This window comes from Carassius carassius, chromosome 32 (genome assembly GCF_963082965.1).
Source record: "Carassius carassius chromosome 32, fCarCar2.1, whole genome shotgun sequence".
Lineage (NCBI taxonomy): Eukaryota > Metazoa > Chordata > Actinopteri > Cypriniformes > Cyprinidae > Carassius > Carassius carassius.
In genome coordinates, this window is record NC_081786.1 from 26,216,118 (window position 1) to 26,237,982 (window position 21,865).

A 21,865-nucleotide genomic window follows, 5' to 3' on the forward strand; every position below is an offset into this window, starting at 1 on the left:
TGGCTGCCACGTAAACCTTAGGGTAGCTGGTGTCACTCCATCCGAAAAACGTTCCTGAAGGAACTCCAGTACTGACGCCACTGGGCAGTAAACTGGATCCATATTATGAGTTTCACACCAGGCCGTAAACAGTCTCCACTTGAAAGCATATAAGCGTCTCGTAGAAGCTGCTCTAGAATTCAGTATAGTCTCGGTAGTTTCAGCAGAAAGACCGGGACATATGAACTCACTCCGCTCAGAGGCCACGCCCACAGATTCCATAGATCTGGCCTCGGGTGCCAAATCAGTCCCTGTGCTTGTGATAATAAATCCTGTCTGAGGGGAATCTCCCATGGAGAGCCCGCTAACAGATTGATCATATCCACAAACCACGGCTGTGTGTGTGCCACCGCGGAGCCACCAGCAGCAGCTGTTCCACCCTGTCCACCCGTATTCTGCATAATACCGCCGAAATCAGACAGATTGGGGGAAAAACGCATACAAACTGGTCCTGTGCCAGTTGTGGGCTAATGCATCCAAGCCCAGGGGTGCTGGAGGGCATAGGGAGAACCAAAGCGGGTAATGCGTAGTCGTGTTTGACGCAAACAATTCCACTTCGCTTCCCCGAAAATCTGCCATAGGAGACTCACCATTTGGGGGTGCAATCCCCACTCCGCTTGCTCCAGAGTCTGCCTGGATAGCAAATTCGCTCCAAAGTCTAACGTCCGGGGACATGAACAGCTCGGATCGATAGAATTTAGTTCTGAAAACAAAGAACATGTTTCGCCAGCCTGCACAGGGGGCGAGAGAATAATCCTCTCTGATGATTCAGGTATGACACAACCGCTGTGTTGTCTGATCTGAGCAGCACATGACGGCCGATCAGCAGATTCGAGAAATACTGGAGAGCCAGAAAAACAGCCAGTAATTTCAACCTGTTTATGTGCCAACTCCCTTGACAAACAGCTCCCCAGTCGGTCAAAGACGCATCCGTCGTGACAGTCTCTCGGGAAGTGCAAATCCCCAGCCGGACTCCGGTCAGGAGAATTCAGTCAGGAGAATTCGGTTGACATACATATTTTTAGCGACATCACACATCGCCGTGTCACCGGAATCGTCCGATGCGGAGACAACCGGGTGAAACATTCCATACGTAAGCCCAGGCTGTTAAATGATTCAGCACAAGATCCCCATGAGAGTGTGCTTGAGTCTGCGATTGCGCTAAACACCAGCTAATCGCCTAAAATAGTTCAAACACGAACGCCCTGGGGCCACAACGGGGCCAGAGATCCATCCATGCACTTTGAGAAATACTGATACGCTTTGCTCTTTAAAGCGAATCTGAGGAACTTCCTGAGTGCAATATTCAGATGGTGTAAATCCAGAATGGGTCGTAATCCGTCAGTGGTTTTTTTTTTTTTTTTTTAACCACAAATTACGGCTGTAAAAAACCCCGCCTCCATCTGAGAGGGGTGTACTTCCTCTATAGCCCTTTTGCTCAGCAGAGTTGACATCTCCTGTCGCAGCACCGCTATTTCCATCGGCTTCGCCACCGTGGAAAGAATTCTGCGGAAAGGAGGCGGGCCTTATTGAAACTGAATGGTGTATCCATGACAAATCGTGCGTAACACCCATAGAGAAATGTCAGGCAAGCGTTCACACACGGCCGAGACCATACTAGCGATCTCAAAATTTCCGCTTCCTGCAACGCTGTCATACATGTTAAAATATCCGGGCACGAAAAGCTCGTGGCGTTCGTGCACAGGGGAAGTGTATGTATAAGAGCCGTTGCGTCTCGTTGTGTATAATCCTGAAACGTGTCCACGGCAGGAATTAGGCCAACAGATTGAACATCGGGCTTTGCCACTAGCGAAAAACGGCGGCTGTGCGAGCAGTCATAAATGGGTCGTCTGTGCAGGACCCTTGAATCGCCCCTCGAATTCTGAAAGCTGGATTTCGCAGAGTGTCTGAGGGAACGTTTGGCATTACAGCTCAATCCAATGCTGCTCGAAGCACCGTTTGCTGCGAGGCAAACAATGTAGAATGTGGGGACTGCAGTGAGAGGGTTAGATGTGCATAGCAATCCAACAGCACTCTCTGGTGGAGGGCACAGTCCCTGGCAAGCATTAAGGAAAACGAATGCGTCAAACTCGCTGCGTTTCGTTGTGTATAATCCTGAAGCGTATCCACGGCAGGATTTAATCCAACAAGATAAACATTGGGCCACGCTGCTAGCGAGAACGCGGCAGCTGTGCGAGCCGTCATACACTGGCCATCTTTGCCAGCCTCCGCGCCGTCCCTCAAACTCTGAAGGCTGGATTGTGCAGAGTGTCTGAGGGGGCGCGCGGATGACAGCTCCGTTCAATGACGCTCGAGGTGCCTTTGCTGCGAGACAGTCAATGTTAGAGAACATGAAGGAAAACGCATGCATCAAACTCGCTGCGTTTCGTTGTGTATAATCCTGAAGCGTATCCACGGCAGGATTTAATCCAACAAGATAAACATTGGGCCACGCTGCTAGCGAGAACGCGGCAGCTGTGCGAGCCGTCATACACTGGCCATCTTTGCCAGCCTCCGCGCCGTCCCTCAAACTCTGAAGGCTGGATTGTGCAGAGTGTCTGAGGGGGCGCGCGGATGACAGCTCCGTTCAATGACGCTCGAGGTGCCTTTGCTGCGAGACAGTCAATGTTAGAGAACATGAAGGAAAACGCATGCATCAAACTCGCTGCGTTTCGTTGTGTATAATCCTGAAGCGTATCCACGGCAGGATTTAATCCAACAAGATAAACATTGGGCCACGCTGCTAGCGAGAACGCGGCAGCTGTGCGAGCCGTCATACACTGGCCATCTTTGCCAGCCTCCGCGCCGTCCCTCAAACTCTGAAGGCTGGATTGTGCAGAGTGTCTGAGGGGGCGCGCGAATGATAGCTCCGTTCAATGACGCTCGAGGTGCCTTTGCTGCGAGACAGTCAATGTTAGAGAACATGAAGGAAACGCATGCATCAAACTCGCTGCGTTTCGTTGTGTATAATCCTGAAGCGTATCCACGGCAGGATTTAATCCAACAAGATAAACATCGGGCCACGCCGCTAGCAAGAACGCGGCGGCTGTGTGAACCGTCATACGTTGGCCATCTTTGCCAGCCTCCGCACCGTCCCTCAAACTCTGAAGACTGGATTGTGCAGAGTGTCTGAGGGGGCGCGCGAATGATAGCTCAGTTAAATGACGCTCGAGGAGCCTTTGCTGCGAGACAGTCAAATGTTAGAGTGTGGAAACTGCAGTGAGAGGCTTAGATGTGCATTAGCAGTCCAACAGCGCTCTCTGGAGGCGGGCACAGTCCTAAGCAAACATGAAGGAAAAACGCATGCGTCACATTCGCTGCGTTTCGTTGTGTATAATCCTGAAGCGTATCCACGGCAGGATTTAATCCAACAAGATAAACATCGGGCCACGCCGCTAGCGAGAACGCGGCGGCTGTGTGAACCGTCACACGCTGGCCATCTTTGCCAGCCTCCGCGCCGTCCCTCAAACTCTGAAGACTGGATTGTGCAGTGTCTGAGGGGGCGCGCGAATGATAGCTCAGTTCAATGACGCTCGAGGTGCCCTTGCTGCGAGACAGTCAAAGTTAGAGTATGGGGACTGCAGTGAGAGGGTAGATGTGCATTAGCAGTCTAACAGCACTCTCAGTGAAGGGCATAGTCCCTGGCATATTAACATGAAGAAAAGCGTGTGCGTCAAACTCGCTGCGTTTCGTTGTATATAATCCTGAAGCGTATCCACGGCAGGATTCAATCCAACAAGATAACATCGGGCCAAGCCGCTAGCGAAAACGCGGCGGCTGTGTGAGCCGTAATCCACCATTTGAAGAGCAAAACTGTTGATTAACGCGCTCGAGTGGGGGAGAGCGAGCACATGGAACTCCAGTGCATCACTGTATTCATAGTCAAGCCGCACATATCGCCCCTAACCAACACCTCGTGCGGGGCCTCGGCGACCGCAGAAGCGAAACGGTGGGGGTTAGACGCGAGGTGACTTAAGAAATACACTCCAGAGCGCGGATACTTCCTATTGCCGTTAGTGCACAGGGGAAGTGTATGCATATTTTACTGTAGCCATAGGCTATCAAGGAGAGAACCTGTAGAGAGGCTGCAACGAACCTCTCATAAGTGCCTCCTCGTGATAACCCATCATACGGCTCCTACCTTTCGTTGACTCATCGCGTCCGCGGAGAGGAGTATACTGCTCGTAGATGATCGCTGAGAACGCGAGATAATAGGGCACAGAAGATTCGCTTCGTACTGAAGGAATGAAATCTGAGGTAAATGGCGCGCGGCACCAGGTATATATATGCTTACGCATGCTGGGCGGTGCCACGCGCTATTTGGCCAATAAGATTGGCGGGATGGTATAGGGCTTCAGACATTCGTCACACCGACGGTGTTCCCATACGTGGTGACGTCACCGCAGCATCGAAGTGACCTATGAAAGGGAAATAAAGGTGCTTCACAGTGCCATATAAAATAACCTTTTTGTCTGAATGGTTCCATAAAGATCCTGAAGAATGTTCGAACCTTAACATCTGAAGAACCTTTCTGTTTCACAAAAGGTTATTTGTGTTGAAAGAAACATATTATTATTAATAAGGTAAGAAAGAAATGGTTTTTTAAATGGTTTTTGGATTGAAAGGTTCTTTGTGGAACCAAAAATTGACATCGCTGACAAGAACCTTTTGAAGTACCTTTATTTTTAAGAGTGTAACCTGGGCTGGGTTATTTTTACCCAATGCGTTAGGTAAGTAAGTTTATTTTACCAATTAAATTGGGTTATAAACTAAGTAATTTGTTGGGTTATTTGGCCAAAATGTTACTTTAACCATTCTATTATTATTATTATTATGAAAATACAGCATTTCAGGACAGTATTTGCATACGGTATATTAAAAAAAATGCTTTATTTCCATTACATTTACAATACAGCTGCAAACACTTCCATTAAATCGCATTAATTTGTTGCTGTTGTTTCTAACTATATTCCATTAGATGCAGTAATTATTACTTGCAATGTTACAGTTTACAGGAATCAGAATCACAATTTGTCTTTCATATGAAGGTAAATTATCTTTGTATGTGTGTGTGTGCTCAGCTGAAGAAAAACAGGTTTTGAACATCTATCTATCATCAAATATCCGTTTATTTCATATGTAACCTAATCAATGTTTTTTTGGATGTTTATATAATGGACACAGTAGCAGTCCCCACAACTGAAGAAGAAACAGGTCCAAACTGATTTCATGTCTTCAAAAACATATTTTTATGTATATACAAATATTGAAAACAAAAATTATCATTAAAAGATGAAATGTTATCTGTTTACTAACCAGCACTTACACTGCAAAAAATGGCTCTGGAAGGTGTTAAATTCAACCCATGAAAATTTGTAAGTTTTTACTTAAAGGTACAGGTTGTATGACCTGCCACGAGAGGGCGCAAAACAAAACAATAACAATCACGTGGTTTGATGACGCTAAAGGCCAATTTATACTTCTGCGTCGAGGGTACGCCGTAGTGTACGTCGTAGGCTACGCACGTAGGTGACGCCGTCGTGAGCATTTATACTTCTGCGTTATGTCTGCGTTGCTCTGCAGTTGCACCGCCGAAACGCTAGTTGGCGGGGGCGGGTTTTAATGTTCCACTGTGTTTAGATTCCGACGTTGGAGGAAATCTCTCTCCACGAATTCGCTGCCATCTGGCAGTCTTTGTATTCTGCAGAAGACGAGTCATACAGATGGCTGTATTTCCGCACTTCTTCAACTAATCGCTCGGTCACTTGGTCCATTTCCATTTTCTTCACTGAACTTTCACCTGAACTTCTGAATTAAAAAATGGCGGGCGGTGCAGAAGAACACGCCGGAAATGCGTAGCCGGAAATGCGATGCTACCAAGCCGACCAATCACAGATCTTGCGGTCCGCGTCGCCGCGACGCGTAGTTACATTTTTGAGGAGGTGCGCGTCAGGGTACGGCGAAGGGTACGACGTATGGTACACGTCAATGCGTATGCTACGCCGTACCTTCTACGCGCACCCGACGCAGAAGTCCTTGCGCAGGTCAAGAGACGCGATGCCCCGCGTTTGGCATGTATACCCCATATTAGTAATCTTGTTGATCGTTATAATAGCATAAGTTTTCTGTAAAGATACGAATCAAAACAACTCAGCTGTCGAGTAAAATACAAGCGAGATCAGCATCTCTTTCTAGTTGAAGTTTGTCGCGAAGCTCTCTCCATCTAGAAAATGCAACATCGATATTGATCCTAGCTCTTTCTTGTCCCAAACTCTTCTTGGTTTGTTTGGTTGGCCCGTACGCCTTCGTTTACAGGAGCTGTCCTTGTCGACATAACCAGTGGAAGACTGTAAACAGTTATTATGTTCCATAAATAAGTAACACAATCCACTATAAAACGTGCAAGAATAGATGCTATACACTTCCGAATTTGTCCACGACACTGTTGTCAAGAGGTTTCTACGTCAGTAAAGGCGGTAACAAAGGGTATAACACATATAACATATAACACTAGCCTCGTGGTTTTTGGAATTTAGAAATTCCAAAGTTAGAAAGTAAAATATATAATAATAAATTCTAATTACACTATCTATTTGTTTACAGTAATAACTCCAACATTTAAAAGACTTGAAAACACTTGAGAGGAAAAGGGTCTGTTTCTCTTTGGCCTGCCGGTGTGTCTTCTTTAAATAGCTTGCTCCTAGTTCCTTTACACTTCTAAACGGATTTGCTGCTTCTTGTTTTTTTGTGTGTTTTTTCCTTCTCTGTGCCGTCTTTCTGCTTGCGGTGTGACAAAGGACAGCTCAGCCTCGTCATTCTTCCTTTCTCCTGCAGGAGGCGATAGACAGGCCTTTTCTCTCTCTAATACAAACCGCGTGCTCTTTTGGAAATGACGCTCCTCTCTTCAGCCTGAGACGGAGCTTCCCAAATTTGATTGTCATCCAAACCCCTTAGTTGTAAACTACACACAAGATGTACCTTATTAGATTTAAAGTTAATTTTTCAAGGAAAAAAAAAAACACATTCTCATGTTCATGTTTCACTGATGTTGGTTTGTGATCAAATGATTTGCAAGTAAACAAATGAAATATTTCAGCTTTTTTGGTACTTTTTCAGTACTTGGAAACAGGACAAGAGTTTTTCATCTAAAAAAAAAAAAAAAGCATTGAACTCGTCAGCAAATATTTTTTCATTTTAGGAAAACATATACACAGGCCTTTTCTGTTTTAAAATCACTAAATTCACCCCAAATTACCATCACCACAATATTTTATTTTATTTATTTTATTTTATTTTATTTTATTTTATTTATTTTAACCAGGTGACATTTCTGATTTTAAAGTTAAAAAATAGGCCCCTATTTACTTCCAGTCAAAGTGCTTCAACGCAATATTGATTGTATTCATTGATATTAATTTTATTAATTCATTTAAACATTTTGTTTTAATTTAATTCAATTTAACCAGGTTTGAAATTTCTGTTTTTAAATCACTAAATTCACCCCAAATTACATTCAATTTAAAGTGCCTAACCGCAATATTTGTTTACTTTTATTTTTTATTTTATTTTTGGTTTGGTTTGGTTTTATTTGAACCTGATGACATTCCTGATGATAAAGTTAAAAATACGCCCTAATAACTTCCACACAAAGTGAGTCACCGCAATATTTATTAATTTATTTAGAATTTAACTTAATTTTATTTTAACCAGAAGACATTTCTGTTTTTAAATCACTAAGTTCACCCCAAATTACATCCAATTTAAAGTGCCTAACCACAATATTTTTTTTATTTTTTATTTGGTTTGGTTTTATTTTAACCAGATGACATTCCTGATGATAAAGTAAAAAATACACCCAATTACTTCCACACAAAGTACGTAACCGCGACATTGATTTTTGAATATATTTATTTATTAAAATGCATATTTTTATTGTTACTTATTTCTTTCCCTTAATTTAGTTCATATAAAAAAAGAGAGAAGGCTTTTAAAAAACTTGAAAACACTTGAGTGGAAAAGGGTCTGTTTCTCTTTGGCCTGCCGGTGTGTCTTCTTTAAATAGCTCGCTCTTGAGTGTTGTACTCGCTTACGGCCATACCACCCTGAACACGCCCGATCTCGTCCGATCTCGGAAGCTAAGCAGGGTCGGGCCTGGTTAGTACTTGGATGGGAGACCGCCTGGGAATACCAGGTGCTGTAAGTTTTTGCTTTTCCTTCAGCTAACACGCTTGTCCAAGGCTCAGCTTTCATTCTAGTTCCTTTACACGTTTAAACGGATTTGCTGCTCCTTGTTTTTTGTGTGTTTTTTCCTTCTCTGTGCCGTCTTTCTGCTTGCGGTGTGACAAAGGACAGCTCAGCCTCTTCATTCTTCCTTTCTCCTGCAGGAGGCGATAGACAGGCCTTTTCTCTCTCTAATACAAACCGCGTGCTCTTTTGGAAATGACGCTCCTCTCTTCAGCCTGAGACGGAGCTTCCCAAATTTGATTGTCATCCGAACAATCCCTTAGTGGTAAAATACACAGGAGATGTACCCTCTTAGATTTAAAGTTAGTTTTTTCAAGAAATTAACAAAAAAAAAAACACACATTCTCATGTTCATGTTTCACTGATGTTGGTGTGTGATCAAATGATTTGCAAGTAAACAATTTAAATATTTCAGCTTTTTAGGTACTTTTTCAGTACTTGGAAACAGGACAAGAGTTTTTAATCTAAAAAAAAAGCATTAAACTCGTCAGCAAATATTTATTCATTTTAGGAAAACATATATACATGCCTTTTCTGTTTTAAAATCACTAAATTCACCCTAAATGACCTGCACTCAAAGTGCATCACCACAATATTTTATTTTATTTTACCAGGTGACATTTCTGATTTTAAAGTTAAAAAATAGGCCCCTATTTACTTCCAGTCAAAGTGCTTCAACGCAATATTGATTGTATTCATTGATATTAATTTTATTAATTCATTTAAACATTTTGTTTTAATTTCATTTCATTTAACCAGGTTTGAAATTTCTGTTTTTAAATCACTAAGTTTACCCCAAATTACATTCAATTTAAAATGCCTACCCGCAATATTTGTTTACTTTTATTTTTTATTTTTATTTTGGTTTGGTTTGGTTTTATTTGAACCAGATGACATTCCTGATGATAAAGTTAAAAATACGCCCGAATTACTTCCACACAAATTGAGTCACCGCAATATTTTCTTTATTTATTTAGAATTTAACTTAATTTAATTTTAACCAGAAGACAAGTCGTATCCCTAACTGTCTAACACATTTACCCCACCACTGACTGCCTATATTCACCGCCGGAGATACTAATTATCCAGAGCGGTCTTCTAGCGTTTCCCTACAAGTGAGAGCTCGCGGAATCTCTCTCGAACAGTCCTCAACACTCTGCAATTTAGGCCTTCCTGCAAATGAATTAAAAACATATGTCTTAAGACGATTAAAATGCACAACTCACTCAAGCCCTTTTTCTTTTGGGGCTATTCGATACAAAACATCCGTAACCCGCTCAATAACAACAAACTCAAGCATTGAAATCAAGATGTCTAACGCTACACGTTCAAAAGGCCGAGAGACAAAAGAGGGCTGCAACGGGGCACAAACGTTCAATGCTGCAAATTTATGAGATGCACATTCGGTACATTCCCTAAACCACTTCCTTACATCTTCAAACCACCCAGGTCAATAGAACCGGTCTTTCACTTTCGCCTGTAATTTTTGCAAACTTAGATGACCACCCGTAGCAGAATTATGCAACATTTTCAAAACCTCTGGAACCATCACCTTCGGAAGAACCACCTGACTTTTTAATGCAGCATCTGTATTAAGAGGCGGTTTACGCACTAACCGCCCTCGCTCAAACTTCAACTGATCCTACACGGGCAAAAACCCTCTCACTTCCACTATTGTCTGTGCTTCAGAACGCCCCTCCTCCCCCCGCGACCACAGCTGTTCTACAAGCTGTAAAACAGCATCCTTCTTCTGCGCCCCCACCAACTCATCCTCAATCTCTGAAGGAGCCGTTGCACATACAGCACACACAGAAGTACTAACCTCCAGAAGTGGATCTGAAAAATCTTCACACTTGGCACCAAATGATGGCAAGTGTAAAAGCCTAGGGGCGGTGCACAATCTTATATTTAAAACTGGCCAACTGTTCCACCCATCTGGCCAGCTGTCCTTCCAGCCCCTGAAAATTATGAAGCCACCTTTAGGAGCTATGATCAGTATGCAATATAAATTCTTGCAATATAAAGTATTTAGTTAATACCACCAAATTAAGGCTATGTTCACACTGCAAGGCTTAATGCTCATTTCCAATTAAATGCGACCTTTTGTGATCTCCTGTGTAAACATGAAATGACCTAGAAGTGACCCGCATGCGCAGAAGAGTACTCGACGCTCAATGACGTCACTCGTTGTTTGCGGAAGTAGCTAACGTTAAACATGGATGTCAACAACAGTGTACTCAACAGCGGAGCTCTTTTTGCAATATTAAAGTTATTTTCCCAACGGAGCCAGCACAATTACAATCTTCTCGTTTTAAGAAGAAAATTAAAAAGAAGGAGGAGAGCAAGGTTTTTGGCCATGGCGTTTTGTGGAGCAGTGTTAGCAACGTCGGTACAGAGAAACGTGTGGGTGCGGAGTCGCAGCCAGGAGTGGTGGGATACTGATGTGAGTGGCTTCCCTAATACAGAATTCATCAGTTTATCTTCTCGTTCCCACCTACTTCACCGCAGACGTATGACGTTTGTAGCGTATCAATGACATACGGGTTGGATACATGTGGCCTGGCCGTTCAGACAGAGGTCGCATTTCAAAAGATCGGATACGTATCGGATTCAGGACCACATACCCAAGTGGCCTGGGTCACATTTGAAAAGATCGGATCTGTGTCGTTCAGACTGTCATGAAAAGATCAGATACAGGTCGCATACAACGACCTGTATCTGAAAACAAGATGGCGCCGCCGAGTCCGGTCGCCGTCCAGGTCGCTCCGCTTAGATTATGTTTTTATTTACTTTTTTACCTACTTTTGCTTTCTCTTTTTACACACATTACCTCTGCACTGATCATATATGACAAAGAAACACTTTTGTCTCTGGAGAAGAAGATGGACGATCTTAGAGCCAGGATAAGTTTCCAACGGGACATTAGGGACTGTAACATCCTTTGTTTGTCTGAAACATGGCTCACGCCCTTGGTCCCGGACGCTGCTGTAACGCCGTCTGAAAACTTCTCTGTTTTACGGATGGACAGGACAGCCGAGGTTGGCAAATCCAAAGGCGGAGGAGTGTGTTTCATGATTAACAAGAAATGGTGTGACCCGAGGAATATCTCCACACTGTCGTGCTCCTGCTCGCCTCATCTGGAACATTTAACCATTATTTGCCGCCCATTCTATCTGCCTCGGGAGTTTTCATCGATCATCATAACTGCTGTTTACATCCCACCACAAGCAGACACCGGTTTGGCTTTGTCTGAGCTTCACGATGCGCTCAGCGGCTACATCAACAAACATCCTGACGCTGCTATTATCATTGCTGGGGACTTTAACAAAGCCAAACTCAGGCAAGTTATGCCTAATTTTTATCAACATGTATCCTGTCCAACCAGAGGACCGAATACACTGGATCATTGCTACACTCAGTTTAAGAATGCCTACAAAGCTCGCTCACTACCGGCTTTCGGCAGTTCGGACCATGCCGCCATTTTCCTCACACCAGAATATAAACAACGGCTCGTTCAAGATCCCCCGGTGCAGAGGGTGGTGACGCGATGGTCTGCCCAATCAGAAGCAACGTTACAGGCAGCTCTTGATGACGTAGACTGGGACATGTTTCGCGCAAGTTCATCTGACGTCAGCGAGTTCACGGATGTAGCGTTAAGCTTTGTAAACATGCTAGCCGAACAAGCCACTGATACAATAACTACAAGGACATTCTCAAATCAGAAACCGTGGGTGGACAGATCAATCCGTGCAGCAGTAAACAAACGCACTGCTGCTTACAACGCCGGTCTTCTGTCAGGAAACATGAGCGAGTACAAAGCATCGTACTATGCTCTCCGGCGGGCAGTAAGAGCCGCCAAACACAGATACAGGGAACGCATAGAGTCACATTTCCAGCTAAATGACTCCCGACGCATGTGGCAAAGACTAAGGACCATCTGTGACTTTGGAAATAAATCCTCTGCAGAGGTGAGAGCAGATCCGTTGCTGGCTGACGAGCTAAACACTTTCTACGGCCGCTTTGAAAACAATCTAAGCAGTGTGAGTCTGCCGATCAGCGCGTCAGGAAGCAGCAGTCAGATCAGCGATCATCATGCGATCACCGTGTCGGAGGACGAGGTTCGGAGGCCACTAAAGCGAGTGAATGTAAGGAAAGCAGCCGGACCTGATGGGATTTCTGGCCGTGTTCTGCGGTCCTGCGCTGATCAGCTCGCTGGTTTGTTTACATCCATTTTTAATGAGTCTCTTGCTACATCGGTGGTTCCCACCTCATTCAAAAAAATCGGTCATCATCCCTGTGCCTAAAAACAATAAACCCTCTTGTCTGAATGACTATCGTCCAGTTGCCCTCACATCAATAGTCATGAAGGTCTTTGAGGGACTGGTTAAAAACGTCATCTGCTCCTCCATACCGGATACTTTGGACCCTCTTCGCCCAAACAGATCCACTGATGATGCCATCTCTCACATCCTGCACTCTTCTCTCACACACATTGACAGCAATAACAGGAACTATGTAACGCTGCTACTTATTGACTATAGCTCAGCTTTTAATACTATAGTCCCCATAAAGCTAGCTTCTAAACTCATAGACCTTGGCCTGAATTCTTCACTCTGCAACTGGATTCTTGATTTCCTCACCGGCAGACCTCAAGTGGTGAAACTAGGCCAGTACACCTCCAGCTCCATCACCCTGAACATAGGAGCCCCACAGGGCTGTGTCCTGAGTCCCCTGCTCTACTCTCTCTACACACATGACTGCGTGTCTTCGCACAGCTCCACATCCATTATCAAATTTGCTGATGATACTGTGGTTCTGGGCCTCATTCACAACAATAATGAGACCGCATACTTGGATGAGGTAGAGAAATTAACATTATGGTGCCAGGACAACTGTCTCTTTCTGAATGTGAGCAAAACTAAAGAGCTGATTGTGGACTTCAGGAAGAAACAGCAGCAGCCCTATACTCCTCTTATGATCAGTGGGACCCCTGTGGAGAGGGTGAGCAGCTTCAAGTACCTTGGTGTAAACATCTCAGAGGACCTGACTTGGACTACTCACATTCAAACACAGGTTAATAAAGCCAGGCAAAGACTGTACCATCTGCGACAGCTGAGGAAATTCAGGGTCTCACCAGCAATCCTGAAAACTTTCTATTCTGGGGCTATAGAAAGTGTATTGAGTGTATCGCTACCGTTGCCTGATGGCAAAAACCGAGAGACTCAGGAGGAGTTTCTTCCCCCAGGCCATCAGACTCCTAATCTCTTAACCAGCCCCTTAACATCCTCATGCCTCCACTTAATGTTCACTTTATCTTTTTCACTTTATTCACTACCTCACATAGACACACTGACAGTGTCACCGTGTTTGCACATTTGCTTCTTGTACATTCCTGTGTATCTTAATATTTAAGACCACAGTAAAATGCATATATGCACATTGTACATCCCTGTACATCTTAATATTTAAGACTACAGTTTACGTTCATGCACATTATTTTGTTTTCTATATTTAATTCTACAATATACATCTTTTTTATATTTTATTCTTATATTTTTATTGTTTACTTTTATTTCATTCTTACATAGCTATATTTATGTATATTTTCATCTGTGTTGTTTTCTTTAATAATTGCACTGCGCATGGAGCGGACTTGACTCACATTTCACTGCTGGTTATGTATGCTATATATAATTTTTGTATGTGAATAAAAATCTTGAATCTTGAATCATAGGGGCAAAAAAATCGGAATTGGGTCGTTTCAGCCTGCAGTGTGAACATAGCCTAGGCAACTCCTTTTTCGTGGTGGCATACCTGCGTTCCTGTTTTGTTAAAGCTCGACTAGCATACGCCACATCCCGCTCCAAGCCATCCACCTCTTGTGACAAAACTGCACCGATGCCCACATCACTCGCATCAGTGACTAAAATGAATGCCTTGTGCGGGTCAGGATATGCAAGGACTAGAGTTGTCACAAGGGCTGTTTTAAGCTGTAAAAATGACCGCTGGCACTCACCATCCCATTTAAATGTCCGACCTTTCTTCCTGTGACGATGTAAGGGTCACGCAATTTCAGCAAACCCCTCTATAAATCGCCGATAATAAGATGCCAACACCACAAAACTCCGAACTTCAGTTTGATTTTTCGGTACAGGCCATTGTCTCACCGCATCTATTTTAACTGGGTCTGCTCTTATTCAATCAGCAGATATAACGTGCCCCAAATAACGGCAAACAATGTACATTTAGAGGGTTTAACCTTCAGGTTCGCATGCCATAATTTACCAAGAACCTCTTCCAGCCGTTGCAGATGTTCCCCAAATGTTCTCCCAAAAACAATAATATCATCTTAATAAACAAGGCAAGTAGTCCACTGTAAATCCGCTAACACCAAGTCCATAAGACACTGGAACGTACTCGGTGCATTGCACAAACCGAAACTTAAAACGTTGAATTAAAATAGCCCCTGTCATGTTACAAAAGCGTTCGTATGCTTATCTCTAGGATACACCATGATCTGCCAGTATCCACTGGCAAGGTAAAGAGTTTAAAACCACCGGGAATGGGCAAGGCTGTCCAATGCATCATCAATACGCGGTAGGGGATACACATCCTTCCGTGTTACATCATTCAACCGCCTATAATCCACGCAAAATCGAAGGGTCCCGTCCTTCTTTCATACAGGGACCACAGGCACGCCCCACGGGCTACACGACGGCTGTAAATTTCCATTTGCCTGCATACCCTTAATATGCTCCATCACCTTATCTTGCAGATGAAGGGGAACACGGCGCGGAGGTAATTTAATGGGTTTGGCATCCCCCGTCTCGATCTGATGCGTTATTAATTGCGTCCGCCCTAAATCTTTATCACTCACGCTAAAAACAAATTCTTACACAATAACTCATGCACTGGGCGTGTTTCAGCCTCCCCAAAGCCTTTTTCGTGTCAATTTAGCGTATCTATAAGTGTACAGAGAATGTAGGCCTCTTACCCATAGCCAAGTCTCCTCCCTTTACCACAACATCAAAAAATAACTTCCCCACTTTCATCCCACGCTTTAAAATATGGGTGTCATCAGTGACATTTATTACACGAATGGGCAGAATACCCTTCTCCACTTGACACACTACCCTTGCCACCAAAAGGTCGCAATGGTTATAAAGGGAGGAAGATGGTTCTAACATGCCCTGCAAACTATCAGATACCCCCTCCACTGCCCCTGTAATCAAGACTTCACTACGAGGTGGAACAGATGTATCAACGTGCACAATCACATCACAGGGCTGCATACCATTATTATTGCCAAACAAGAGGGGAATCTGTTTTCCCATCAACCGACAGCTCTTTTTCAACATTGCTATTCTTTAAAAATGTGGGAACTGCCTCACAAAGTTGTACAGATTTTTGCAATGTCTGAACTTCATTACGAAGCGCATCCACCACCTCCATTAGCGAATCTACCTTACTTTCTGCCGCAGAAAGGTGTAGACCACGAACTCGTGCATCAGGGGTAATTGTACATTCTTCTAATCGCTGAATAAGTTCGAATTCACTTGCAATATTAATTGCTTCTTTTAAAGTAATCGGTTTAATACTACGTAATCAAATATGAGTCTCCCCATTTCCCACGTGCAATAAAATGATCACTAGCCAATCAATCCTGTGTATCTGCACCTACTGAAGAATATGCCTTAGTCACCAACCTCCGCAGTGCATTACCAAACTCACGTAAAGTCTCGTTCGGCATGAGCTTGCGTGACGAGAAACTAACGCGATTCCATTCTGCGGTTTCACATGGTTCAAAACATTTACCTAAAGCATCTTTTAATAAAACATAACTGCGCTTGGTCTCTACCAAAAGACCACTATAGATATCTCGAGCTCGCCCCGATAATAAGAGTGACATAAATTTAAATTTAATTCCGTCATTCCAATTACTCACCACAGCTGCCATCTCAAACTGTTCCTTCCAATCAGACCATTCTCAACCCGCACCGGTAAAGGTCTCCGGCATAAACACTGTACGTGCCAAAGACATGTTTGATGATGCAGCTGGGGCTGAAGATGACGGTTCATTTACAATTGCTGAGGTAGATAAGGTAGCCACTGACACATCCCTGTGCCTATCTCTGCCCTCCATCGTCCGGCTGTTTTATTATAGTTAGGGATTAAATCCCACCGCTGCCATCAGTGTAACAACCGCACGAAGGTCAGGGAAGGCAGAGACCAGCACACTCAGATGGCAGTTTACACACAATTCTTTATTATTTGTTAAAACATAACACTATCTCATAAAACACATAACCCCCCTTTTTAGCCAAAATTGGCATATGCAAAGTGGAAGAGCTCACGTCAGGCGAGGAGGATACACAGGAAATCTTCAATTATCAGTTTATGAGTCCACATGCAGAGCAGCCAAGCTCACATCAGGTGAAGAGGATACACGTGAGATCTTTATCAATTACATCCCTCGATAGACCTAATCAGCTTCTCCAATCTCGGTATTATCTTAAACAGTTACATTGGTCACAAGCTCTCCTAGCCCAAAGTCGTATCCCTAACTGTCTAACACATTTACCCCACCACTGACTGCCTATTTTCACCACCGGACATACTAATTATCCCGAGCGGCCTTCTAACGTTTCCCCACAAGTGAGAGCTTGCGGAATCTCTCTCGAACAGTACTCAAAACATCCTTAAATAATCATCATCTCCTCCCACATCAGCTGTACACTTTAATTTAATTAAGCCACAACCATTTACTCAAATTAAGGGGCGTGTACATTAATAAAACCTAAATTCCATTTATTTATTTCTCTTCATTACAACTTAATTTAATTTTAACCAGATGGCATTCATGATGATAAAGTAAAAAATATGCCCCCAATTACTTCCACACTAAGTGCGTCACCGCGACATTGACTTTTGAATGTATGTATTTATTAAAATGTATATTTTTATTGTTACTTATTTCTTTCCCTTAATTTAGTTCATATTAAAAAAAGAGAGAAGACTTTTAAAAGACTTGAAAACACTTGAGAGGAAAAGGGTCTGTTTCTCTTTGGCCTGCCCGGTGTGTCTTCTTTAAATAGCTCGCTCTTGAGTGTTGTACTCGCTTACGGCCATACCACCCTGAACACGCCCGATCTCGTCCGATCTCGGAAGCTAAGCAGGGTCGGGCCTGGTTAGTACTTGGATGGGAGACCGCCTGGGAATACCAGGTGCTGTAAGCTTTTGCTTTTCCTTCAGCTAACACGCTTGTCCAAGGCTCAGCTTTCATTCTAGTTCCTTTACACTTCTAAACGGATTTGCTGCTTCTTGTTTTTTTGTGTGTTTTTTCCTTCTCTGTGCCGTCTTTCTGCTTGCGGTGTGACAAAGGACAGCTCAGCCTCGTCATTCTTCCTTTCTCCTGCAGGAGGCGATAGACAGGCCTTTTCTCTCTCTACTACAAACTCTTGAGCGCCGCGTGCTCTTTTGGAAATGACGCTACTCTCTTCAGCTTGAGACGGAGCTTCCCAAATTTGATTGTCATTCGAACAATCCCTTAGTGGTAAAATACACAGGAGATGTACCTTCTTAGATTTAAAGTTAGTTTTTCAAGAAATTAACACAAAAAAAAAACCACATTCTCATGTTCATGTTTCACTGATGTTGGTGTGTGATCAAATGATTTGCAAGTAAACAAATGAAATATTTCAGCTTTTTTGGCACTTTTTCAGTACTTGGAAACAGGACAAGAGTTTTTCATCTAAAAAAAAAAAAAAAAGCATTAAACTCGTCAGCAAATATTTTTTCATTTTAGGAAAACATATAGACATGCCCTTTATGTTTTAAAATCACTAAATTCACCCCAAATTACCTGCACTTAAAGTGCATCACCACAATATTTTATTTTATTTTATTTTACCAGGTGACATTTCTGATTTTAAAGTTCAAAAATACGCCCCTATTTACTTCCAGTCAAAGTGCTTCAACGCAATATTGATTGCATTCATTGATATTAATTTTATTAATTCATTTAAACATTTTGTTTTAATTTAATTCAATTTAACCAGGTTTGAAATTTCTGTTTTTAAATCACTAAATTCACCACAAATTACATTCAATTTAAAGTGCCTACCCGCAATATTTGTTTACTTTTATTTTTCTTTTCTTTTTGATTTGGTTTTATTTGAACCAGAAGACAATCCTGATGATAAAGTTAAAAATATGCCCTAATTACTTTCACACAAAGTGAGTCACCGCAATATTTTATTTATTTATTTAGAATTTAACTTAATTTAATTTTAACCAGAAGACATTTCTGTTTTTAAATCACTAAGTTCACCCCAAATTACATCCAATTTAAAGTGCCTAACCACAATATTGTTTTATTTTTATTTTTTTATTTGGTTTGGTTTGGTTTTATTTGAACCAGATGACATTCCTGATGATAAAGTAAAAAATATGCCCCCAATTGCTTCCACACAAAGTGTGTCACCGCGACATTGACTTTTGAATGTATGTATTTATTAAAATGTATATTTTTATTGTTACTTATTTATTTCTCTTAATTTAGTTCATATTAAAAAAAGAGAGAAGACTTTTAAAAGACTTGAAAACACTTGAGTGGAAAAGGGTTTGTTTCTCTTTGGCCTGCCTGTGTGTCTTCTTTAAATAGCTCGCTCTTGAGTGTTGTACTCGCTTACGGCCATACCACCCTGAGCTCGTAGTGGTGACAGGAAGTGGTACAGCAAGAAAAGCAAGAAGGGAGAAGGAGTGTGTTTGCTTGTGTGGAGTTGGAGTTTTTTTTCTTTCGAATTGGTTGAGATAATTGTTGCAAAACAGTGCGTGCAGTTTGCGGCCGTCTAATCCTCAAGCAGCTCTTGCTGTTTGAGGATAAACACTTCTAGTAACAAAGGAGGAGACATGGCTGGACAATTGGATAAGGAAAGAGACCGAAACATGTGGGACGCATAAGGTGAGGAGCGCAGTTATGATAAAGAACTGACGGTGTTGGTGGAGATGGAAGGGGAGGACAGAATCACAATGATGGAACTGTTGAAGACTGTGAAAGAAGAGCGCGGAGGAGTTATTGGTTGTAGATATAAGTCTCCAAAAGAGTATGAATTAACAATGGAGGATGTGAGAGCAAAAGAGAAAATTTTGGATGGTTTGATGATAAAAAAAAGCTGTGTTATGGTAAAAGAAGTGGATTGCATGGAGATGGTCGTTTCTTTTCTAGGACTGCCCATGTACATTCAAGACGAAGAAATATTGGAAAAACTAAAGGATTGGGGAGTAATGGCAGCGTCTAAAATAAAGTGGAGAATGTGGCCGGGAACTGACATTGCGGATGGGACAAGGTTTTTAAAAGTCAAGTTCAACAATGTCGTTAAATCTTTGCCTTACTCAACGAAGTTTGAAACGCTCAGTGGGACTGAACACTTCAGGGTTATACACGATCGACAAGTCAAGGTTTGCCGTCTGTGTATACAACTGGGGCATGTTGTGAGGGAATGCCCGAGCTTTAGATGTTTTAGATGCGATAAACAAGGACATTATTCAAGAGAGTGCAAGGAGGAGAATTGTGGCGTGTGCGGAATGCGACCAGGACGCTGTGTGTGTGAAACGCTGGCAGTGATGGAAGAGGAGAACAGCGAGGAGGAAACGTCGGATCTATACGAGGTGGAGAAGAGCAAAGAGGAAGAGAGTTTAAATGTAGAAGGAGAGGAGATCCAAATTTCCAGGGGAAAGGAAGAGACAGCGACGACATGGGAAGATATTGGAAGTGAGAACAGCCAAGGGGAGGTAGGATTAGGGCAGCGGATGAGAGAGAGAAAAAAGAAAGAGTGTACGCCTGGTAAAGAGATGGATCCTAAAGATCTGGAGTGTGAAGATGGAGACCGGAATAAGGTTAAAAGTAAAGATGAAGGTGAGTTGAAGGAAGTAGTACATTTGAGGGGGAAAAGAATGAAGAAAGATGAGGGGGGAGGAAAGGAGGAACAAGTGCTAGAGAATCTTGTGACAAACGCGGAGGAAGATATGGACACGAGTGAGGGGAAAAGTATGATGAATAAAAGAAAGAAGAAAAGAGCGGAGGAGCACAAGGCAGAAAGTAAGAGCTTGAATTAATTTGAATGGGTATATATATAATTATTTATTTTTTTTATTTTTTTATAATCATAATGTGGGGTGCTTTGCACATTGTGAGTTTAAACAGTAATGGGTTAAGAGACCTGAATAAGTTTGAGAGGGTGAAGAGATTGTTAAAAGCTGATGTGCTATGTTTACAAGAGACGCACTGGACAGGGTACATAATGGATAATATAAAAAAGAAATGGGAGGGAGAAATTTATGTAAGTCACGGGAAAGTAAACGCCTGTGGAGAGGCCATTTTGACAAAAAGAGAAAGAGTGCAAAATGTGAAACAGATTTATAAAGATGGAAGCGGGTGATTGTTAGGGCTTGAATTTATGTTTTGCAATGAATTGTTTAGGCTTATAAATATTTATGCACCGAATGTAGAGGTTGACAGAAAAGAAGTCTTTAATGAAATAAAGACACTATGTAAAGGAAAGTGTATAGTGGTTGGGGACTTAATGTATGGTGCTCGAGACTGGACGCTTCAAGTAGTGCCAATTTTAACTGATGGGTCAAGAAAAATCTTATTAGAGTGGATGCGGAGTGATGATATAGTTGATGTGTGGAGGGAAGAGAATCCATATAAGAGAGAATTTTCGAGAAGACAAATGGTGATGGGTAACTTGAAACAGAGACGTATAGATTTATGTTTGATGAAAAGAGAAATACTAAAATATGTAAAAAATGTGAAATATAGTTTTGTTGGTTTAAGAGATCATGCTGTGATGACAGTTAAGATATGTGTTACAGGGGAGAAGAGGGGAGGGGGAGTGTGGTGTTTAAATTAAGGAAAGCATTGTAAAATGTATAAAGTATGAAATGCAGAACCCGGTATATGAGGAAAATATATGTGAGTGGTGGGAGGAAATGAAAAGGAAAATTAAAAAAAGAAGTATTAGATACTCAAAACAGAGGGATTTTATGAAGAGGAGTAAAGTAGAAGTATTGGAAAATGCTTTAAAACAAGAAGCTAAAAAAATAGAAATAATCCTGATTATGGTGAAGAGGGCTTTATGAGGCTAAAAACAGAATTAGAAGAGTATGAAAAGGAAAAAAGCAAGGGAATAATAATAAGAAGCAGAGCTCAGTATGCTTTGGAGGGAGAGAGAAGTACAAAGTTCTTCCTCAATTTAGAAAATAAAAAGCAGAGGAGAAATCAGATCTTAGAGCTGGAAAATAAAAAAGGCGAAAAAAAATAAATGATTTTGTGGGGATAATAGAAGAAGTAGAGAATTTTTATAGAGAGTTATTTAAGAGGGAGGGTGTAAAACAAGAGTGTGTGAATGAAGTCTTGAGTAATGTTAATGTGAAGCTGTCACAGTGTCTGGGTTGTGTCCCTGGGTTTCCACTAGATGTCCCCCTTTCTCACGGTGTCTGTCACCTTATCACTTCCTGTTCCCTTATTTGGTCACCTTCCTCCTTGTTAGTAATTGATTGTTCCCCACCTGTCTCCTGT

General features: G+C 42.4%; 2 non-coding genes across 2 annotated transcripts; both read left to right on the forward strand.

The window, feature by feature from the left end:
• Positions 1–8,123: 8,123 nt before the first annotated feature.
• LOC132113407 (5S ribosomal RNA) lies at positions 8,124–8,242 on the forward strand. The gene has a single exon (XR_009425156.1). It is a non-coding gene; the product is annotated as a 5S ribosomal RNA (ribosomal RNA).
• A 9,158-nt stretch (positions 8,243–17,400) lies between these two features.
• On the forward strand, positions 17,401–17,519 carry LOC132113403 (5S ribosomal RNA). Its single transcript, XR_009425154.1, has one exon. It is a non-coding gene; the product is annotated as a 5S ribosomal RNA (ribosomal RNA).
• Positions 17,520–21,865: the final 4,346 nt, after the last annotated feature.